Below are 6,903 nucleotides of genomic sequence, written 5' to 3'. Positions count from 1 at the left end.
CGGGGGATCCCGCGTGTCTCACGCCCCCGCCCCCGCACCGCGCACCCGGCCCCACGCGGACGGGGGATCCCGCGTGTCTCACTGCCCCGCCCCCGCACCGCGCACCCGGCGCCAGGCCCCAGAGGGCATCGGCCCCACGCTCTCACTCCATCTTGCAGGAGACTGAGGCTGAGGCTGAGTGATTCAGCCAGGCTCGTAGGAGTGCATGTGAGCCCGGCCTTCGCTTGCTCGGTTTCCCCCAGGGTGTCAAGGTGCTGATCCCTGTGACCATCTAGACATCTTTGCTGTTGCACACACCTTTCAGTTACGGCCTGGTCTGGGCTTCAGAGCCTGTAATGATAATGTTCACATACGCTGCTGTACAGTTATTCTACACGTGAAGACCCTGAGGCTGACTGAGGGTGAGAGACTCGCCCAGGGTCACCCAGCCATTCCCGGGGGGCAGATGCTATTATCTCCACTTTATAGATGGGGAAAGCAGGCCACACAGCTAAGAGTCTGGGTCCAGATACCAGCTCGGGTCCCGGCTCCCCACCGCGCCACGCAGCTGCCCGCGCATCTGTGGGGTGGCTATGCATACACATGCACGTATGAGTACATGGAACATGTATTGCACCAATGGATACATAGAACATGTGTGTGCACGCACGAGTACATAGAACGTATGTGTGTACACATGCGTACACAGAATGTGTGTGCACTTACGGGTACATAGAACATGTATGTGCACCGATGGGTACATAGAACATGTGTGTGCACCTATGTGTACATAGAACATTGTGTGCACTTATGGGTACATAGAATATGTATGAGCACTTATGGGTATATAGAACATGTATGTGCACTTAGGGGTACATATAATATGTATGTGCACATATGGGTACACAGAACATGTGTGTCCACTTATGGGTACATAGAACATGTATGTGCACATGTGTGTACATAGAACATGTGTGTGCACTCATTGGTACATAGAATATGTATGTGCACATATGGGTACATAGAATATGTGTGTGCACGTATGGGTACATAGAACATGTGTGTCCACTTATGGGTACATAGAACATGTATGTGCACGCGTGGGTACATAGAACATGTGTGTGCACTCATTGGTACATAGAATATGTATGTGCACATATGGGTACATAGAACATGTGTGTGCACTTATGGGTACATAGAACATGTATGTGCACATATGGGTACATAGAACATGTATGCGCACTTATGGGTACATAGCTGGTATGTCACTGTTTTGCTTGAATGTTGTCTCCCCTCGTTAGATTGTGAAGGCCTTGAGGGCAGGGAACATTTGTGCTGTTCTTTGCTCCCCAGTGCCCGCACAGTACTTCATAACTGCTTGTCGCTCTTGTACTCACTGCTAGCATGGCATTCCATTTTCCAGCCCAGTCACTTTCCTGCCCTGAGGGTGAAATGCACTCCTGACCAGCCCCTCTCACCATCAGATCACTAGTTACCTTCAGGAGGTAGACCGGTACGACCGCCCTCCTCTCCGAAATCACCTTGGGTCCATTTTAAACAACCTACCTATAAATGTATGTTTTGAATTCAAACATTTATTAAATGTTTACCATATGTCAAAAATTGTGCTAAGCCCTGGGGATTAAAAACACAGAAGCTGTCATGGATCTCCATTTAATGGGGGAGACAAGGTATGCAGGGGAGCAGTGGCCAGAGAAGGGACCTTTGGTCTGGAAAATAGCAAAGCCTGTGCAGAGTATTGAGGCAGCCAACAGGCGTTTTCAGAGGCCATAATAGTGTGCTTTGGGTTACAGATCTCAGAGCGGGTGGTAGAGGGTCAGGAGACTCAGTGGACATGGTCTCCTTCCAGACTTGGTCTCCGGAGGACTTGTCGGGAGGGAGGGCGGCATTTCAGAAACAGGCATCGGGGCAGAAAACAGCTGGGTAAAGAGGCGATTGGAATGTAAGCTCCTTGAGGGGAGGGGATGTTTCACTTTGTATCCTTAGTGCTTGGCAAATAATAAATAAATAATAAATTAATTATAATAAATTTAATATTAAAAATATCTTAATAAAAGCTTGTTTGTTGCCCAGTGTCCTCATCTATTATGTATTAAAAAAAAGATACAATCTCTCAAATTGTATGTAATCTTGAGGTCAGGAACAGTATTTGTCATTGTCTTTGTAAATACTAAGCATAGTGCCTTGTAAATTGGCAACTTCAATTATCTGAGCTCAGAGGAGGTAGGCTTATTACCAGGATGGCACAACATCCCAGGAAATTTAAAAAAAATTTTTTTTTGGATCTGTACCTGGGTAGTAGAGGTGCTGATCAAATTATTCAGTTTCCTAAAAATGATTATTTCTGTTGCAGTGGAAGCCCCAATTAAAAGGGCCAGTCTTCATCATTATCTAAAGGTAAAATCAAATGGGAATTCTATAGGATTGTTGCTCTGAAAAATGGAGAATAGTTATTTTTAAATTATTTTTAATATTTTTAATTAAAATTATTTTTAAATATTTAAAATAATTTTCATTTTTTATTATATTATATATAATTTATTATATATTATATATAAATATATATTTTATATATAATTTTAAAATAATTTAATTTTAAATAATTAAAAATTATTTTTAAATATTTTCCTACATTTCATTACCAAGTCTATATTTGTTAGCTAATATTCTACTCATTCTTTATTGTCCTTTCAAAGAGTTTTTCTAGGATGAGGGACATGCTTTCCTCCCTCAAAAACCCTTTATCTTTTACCTATTTTTAAATTCAGCACCAGAAGTAGTATTTGTCTAAGACCAGAGAATTACAAAGCAAGAGGAAATTAGGAGTCTGAATTCTCTCTTCATTTAGCCACATCTGGAATACCCTGGATAAGTCAAGTTCTCTATCTTTGGCCACATTCTACTTTCTGTCAAATAAAGATAATGCTTATCTATTGTCTATCTACCACACAAACTCCATAATGATTAGTGAGTAGGCAAAAATTGGGCATAATTTCATAGGTATTCAATGAGTAACTCATCTTTCTTTGCATTTTTTTTTTAATTAGGCTCATGATGGGACAAAGGTTTGCAAATGTTATATACTTTTAGGGGAAAGAAATGTACTTTTTTTTAGAGGAAAAATTACTTGTATTGATCTTTTCTTTAATAAATCAGTTTCATATTCTTTTAATGAATATCAAAACCATCTCGATGTTAAACATATTCATTTAGCACATATTTATAAATCATATCACTCTTTTTGTGGACTTTTGTTGATATGCCTTTATTTTTATTAATTTTAAGTCCAGTTGTCCATTATTTTATTCAGCAGGGATTTGAGTGCCTGCTACCTGCTGGGGGGGTGGGGGGAGCACAAAAACACAAAAAACCCAAATGCTTCCTGCCCTGGAAGCCATTCTGCTGGAGGACAAGTGGTACAGAAATCCAAAGAAAATGCAATGGGACGGGAAAGTGCTTCCAAGTAGCTCAGAAAAGGTGGCTTCCTCTAGAATGTGTAGGTAAAGGAGAACATTCTGTCCCTTCCTGTCTCCCCGGCATCCAAAGGTCTGGAGATGGGGGTGGGGCAGCAAATAGGCTGGTTTGGCTGGAACATCAGAATAGATGGGTGAGAGTCAGACTCTGGTTCTAAAAGAGATCTTGTATGTTATACGAGGAGCCATGGGACACTGAAGCTTTTCACGTAGCAGGCACATTGTTAGAACCTGGGCTCAAGATAGAGTCATGTTTCCAGTGATCAAAATGTACAAAACGTGCTACATCAGTACTGATATGTGACATCTGAAAACGAATCCATTACTCTTCACCTAGAACAAATATCTCTATAATTATAGAACTTGTTTGATGTTAACTAAAAGGTAGTGAAAAGAACTTTGATTTGGAGCCAGGAGAGACCAGCCTGGGGGTCAATCCCAACCACAAGCAAATCACTTAAAACCAAGTGTGGTTCCTCATCTGTGAAGTGGTAATAATACGTACAATACTTAAGTTATAAAGATCACATGGTGTCATGAATGCTTTGCAATTTCCCCCATACTTTAATTAGATCATCAATTGATGTTGTTCAATTGTGTCCAATTCTTTGTGACTCCATTTGGGGCTTTCTTAGCAAAGATACTGGAGTCATTTGCCCTGTAATTCTCTAGCTCATTTTACAGATGAGGAAACTGAGGCAAGGAGGGTTAAGTGACTTGTCCAGGGTCACACAGCTAGGAAGTGTCTGAGGCCAGATTTGAACTCAGATCCTCCTGACTCCAGGCCTGGCACCCTATCCACTGTACTCCTTTACATTTGACTTGTGAAAAATCTGAATGCACCCTATTATCACAATTATTTTTCAAAATATGCCTACATGCATGTCTTTTCTGACCTATGTCTCATCTTAGGGGCACAGATAAATACACGAGGATACACCACCATAAGGGCTGGTCGGTTAAATAAGATAAATGTAATTATTAAGTGCCTACTGTGCTAAGTGCTGGATCAACTTTGTAATATATAACTTTCCATTTCTAAGACTAAAATCGGTGTCTTTAGAAAACTAACAGTGCTTTATACTCTATAACTATTGAATAATGATGACATTAAGATTAGCAGAATGATGAAAAGCTAAAAAAAATTTTCTGAAATGAATAGATTCATAGATTTAAACCTAGAATGGATCTTAGAGATGAATGAGGGTGATTACTTTCATTTTACAGCTAAGAAACTAAAGCCCAGACATCCAGAGGAGATAGAATTCAGGGCCTGGAGTCAGCAAGACTCATCTGAGTTCAAATGTGGCCTCAGATACTTACTAGTTGTGTGACCCTGGGCAAGTCACTTCACCCTGTTTGCCTCAGTTTCCTCATCTGTAAAATGTGCTAGGGAAGGAAATGGCAAACCACTCCAGTATCATTGCCAAGGAAATCCCCAATGAGGCAGATAGGACTTAACAATAGCAAACTGAAGCCCCTAGAGTTAAATGGCTTATCCAAATGTCAGTCAGTAAGCAGGCAGAATATGAACCCAGGTCCTCTGATTCCAACACTATACCACACTGCTGCATATCTCCCAATCAGTTAATTCCAAGGAAAATAAACTGGAAGGCACACTGAGTTATAGGGTAAATTAAAAAAAAACAACCAGTCCCTCACTAAGACCCATCCTTCTACTGCTCAGAAAACATTGTGAGGATCTTCTTGCATAGAGTAGATAATTGTTTTACTTTTATTTTCCACATTTGCCAAATACTTATGCAGAAACATTCACTTTCCACACAGAAATGTATATGAATGAAAGAAGCCTCTGGGTGGCCCCAGATAAGCAGCCCAGCAGAGCAGAGGATTTATCTGAGGCTGGGTGACTTAATTAGTGGATAAAGCACCCGCCTGTCACCGATAGGACCCAGTGTGTGAGTTTAGCTCGAAGACCTAAATAAAATGAATTTGTTGGTTTCAGTTCAGTGCTTTGGGAGAGGGGGGAAAACCTAAATCATTATTTGTCATGATTGGCACCTCTGAGCTGCTGCACAAACTAAATTTAGATTACTTGGCTGCATCTCCTTAATCAGAAAAAGGGGGCAAATACATTGCAAAAGAAATTGTAGCTTTGTAAAGCAGAAGCAATTTGCATGCCATAATTATCATCTAATCCATAGCTCCAACATGCTAACTATCCTTTGTTTACCACATTGATGCTGCAGAATCCACGTCAAAAGATTGTGTACTTTTACCTTCTTCCAATAGTGAACAGAGGTTGCATGAACTCACACTCTTGCCCAATTACCCATTTCCCAGTTTACATGACAGCTAGTCAGGATCAGAGCTGCAGTCTATAATTATTTGCCTGTCAGTCATTTCACTCAAATTATCCACAACATTCTTAGTGAAGGTGTTTCTAAGTTTGAAAGTTCTTCCTAAATTATAATAGCAGTATTTCCCACCACACTTCAGTCCTTTTGACTTGTCCACAAATTTGGAATATAGCTGTTCAATGCCGCTTATACTATACCCAGTAAGATAAGACAAGTATTATTATCCCCATTTCATAGATGAGGAAAACCCAGAGGCTCAGGCCTATTCAGTGATTTGACCTGGATCTATAGGAGGTGTGAGCAGGATTTAACTATTAGTCTGTCCAAGACTTCCTGCTGCCATATGATCATTTAGTCCAGGTTCCTCTCCAGTACACAAATTACAGGTGGTGCTTACACATTCAAATTCTCTCCAGGTTAAATGACCCAGTTCTCATAATCATCAGATTTTGTTCTTTAACTCCTTGCCTGGAACCCTCTTCAAACTCTTCATATCTTAAGTCTCAAGGTCCACCCCAGATTCCTCTATCTCCTCAGAACCAGGCGGTGTCAAACCATCAAGATCTATTCTTCAGGAACGACCATCTGGCCAATGCCTTAAAATGATGAGGGCCAATGAGACATGAAAAGTCATGGCAACAGAGAACTAGCATTTTAAACTTGGAAGAGTATTATATGACAGACTTGAAGAATATTAATAAAGTTTCTTATCATGGGTCCAAAGAAACTCCGTGCTAACGGCAAAAAACTTAGCCATCCAAGCCCCACATGAATGTCTCATTGTTGTAAATTCCTAATATAGAGCTATAATTCCAAGAATTGTTCATTGAACAAAAAAGCTATTCCCTGAAGTCTGGTGACAGATGGATTTTGACTATAGATACTTAATGCTTCTTTGCTTGTGACACACAAAAGTAGCCTACTTTTTGAGAATTCTCAATCAAGTTTTTTTAGTCATATTAATAAATTTGGACACAACAAAGATAAGTTAAGGTTGCTAGGTGGCACAGTGGATAGTGTCTGGCCTGCTTCAAATCTGGCCTCTAACACTTCCTAGCTGGGTGACCCTGGACAAGTCATTTAACCCTGTTGGCCTCGGTTTTCTCATC

Source organism: Petaurus breviceps, unplaced genomic scaffold, assembly GCF_028583685.1.
Source record: "Petaurus breviceps papuanus isolate PSGF00001 unplaced genomic scaffold, PetGlider_PUasm1.0 129, whole genome shotgun sequence".
Lineage (NCBI taxonomy): Eukaryota > Metazoa > Chordata > Mammalia > Diprotodontia > Petauridae > Petaurus > Petaurus breviceps.
This window is presented reverse-complemented; position numbering follows the sequence as displayed.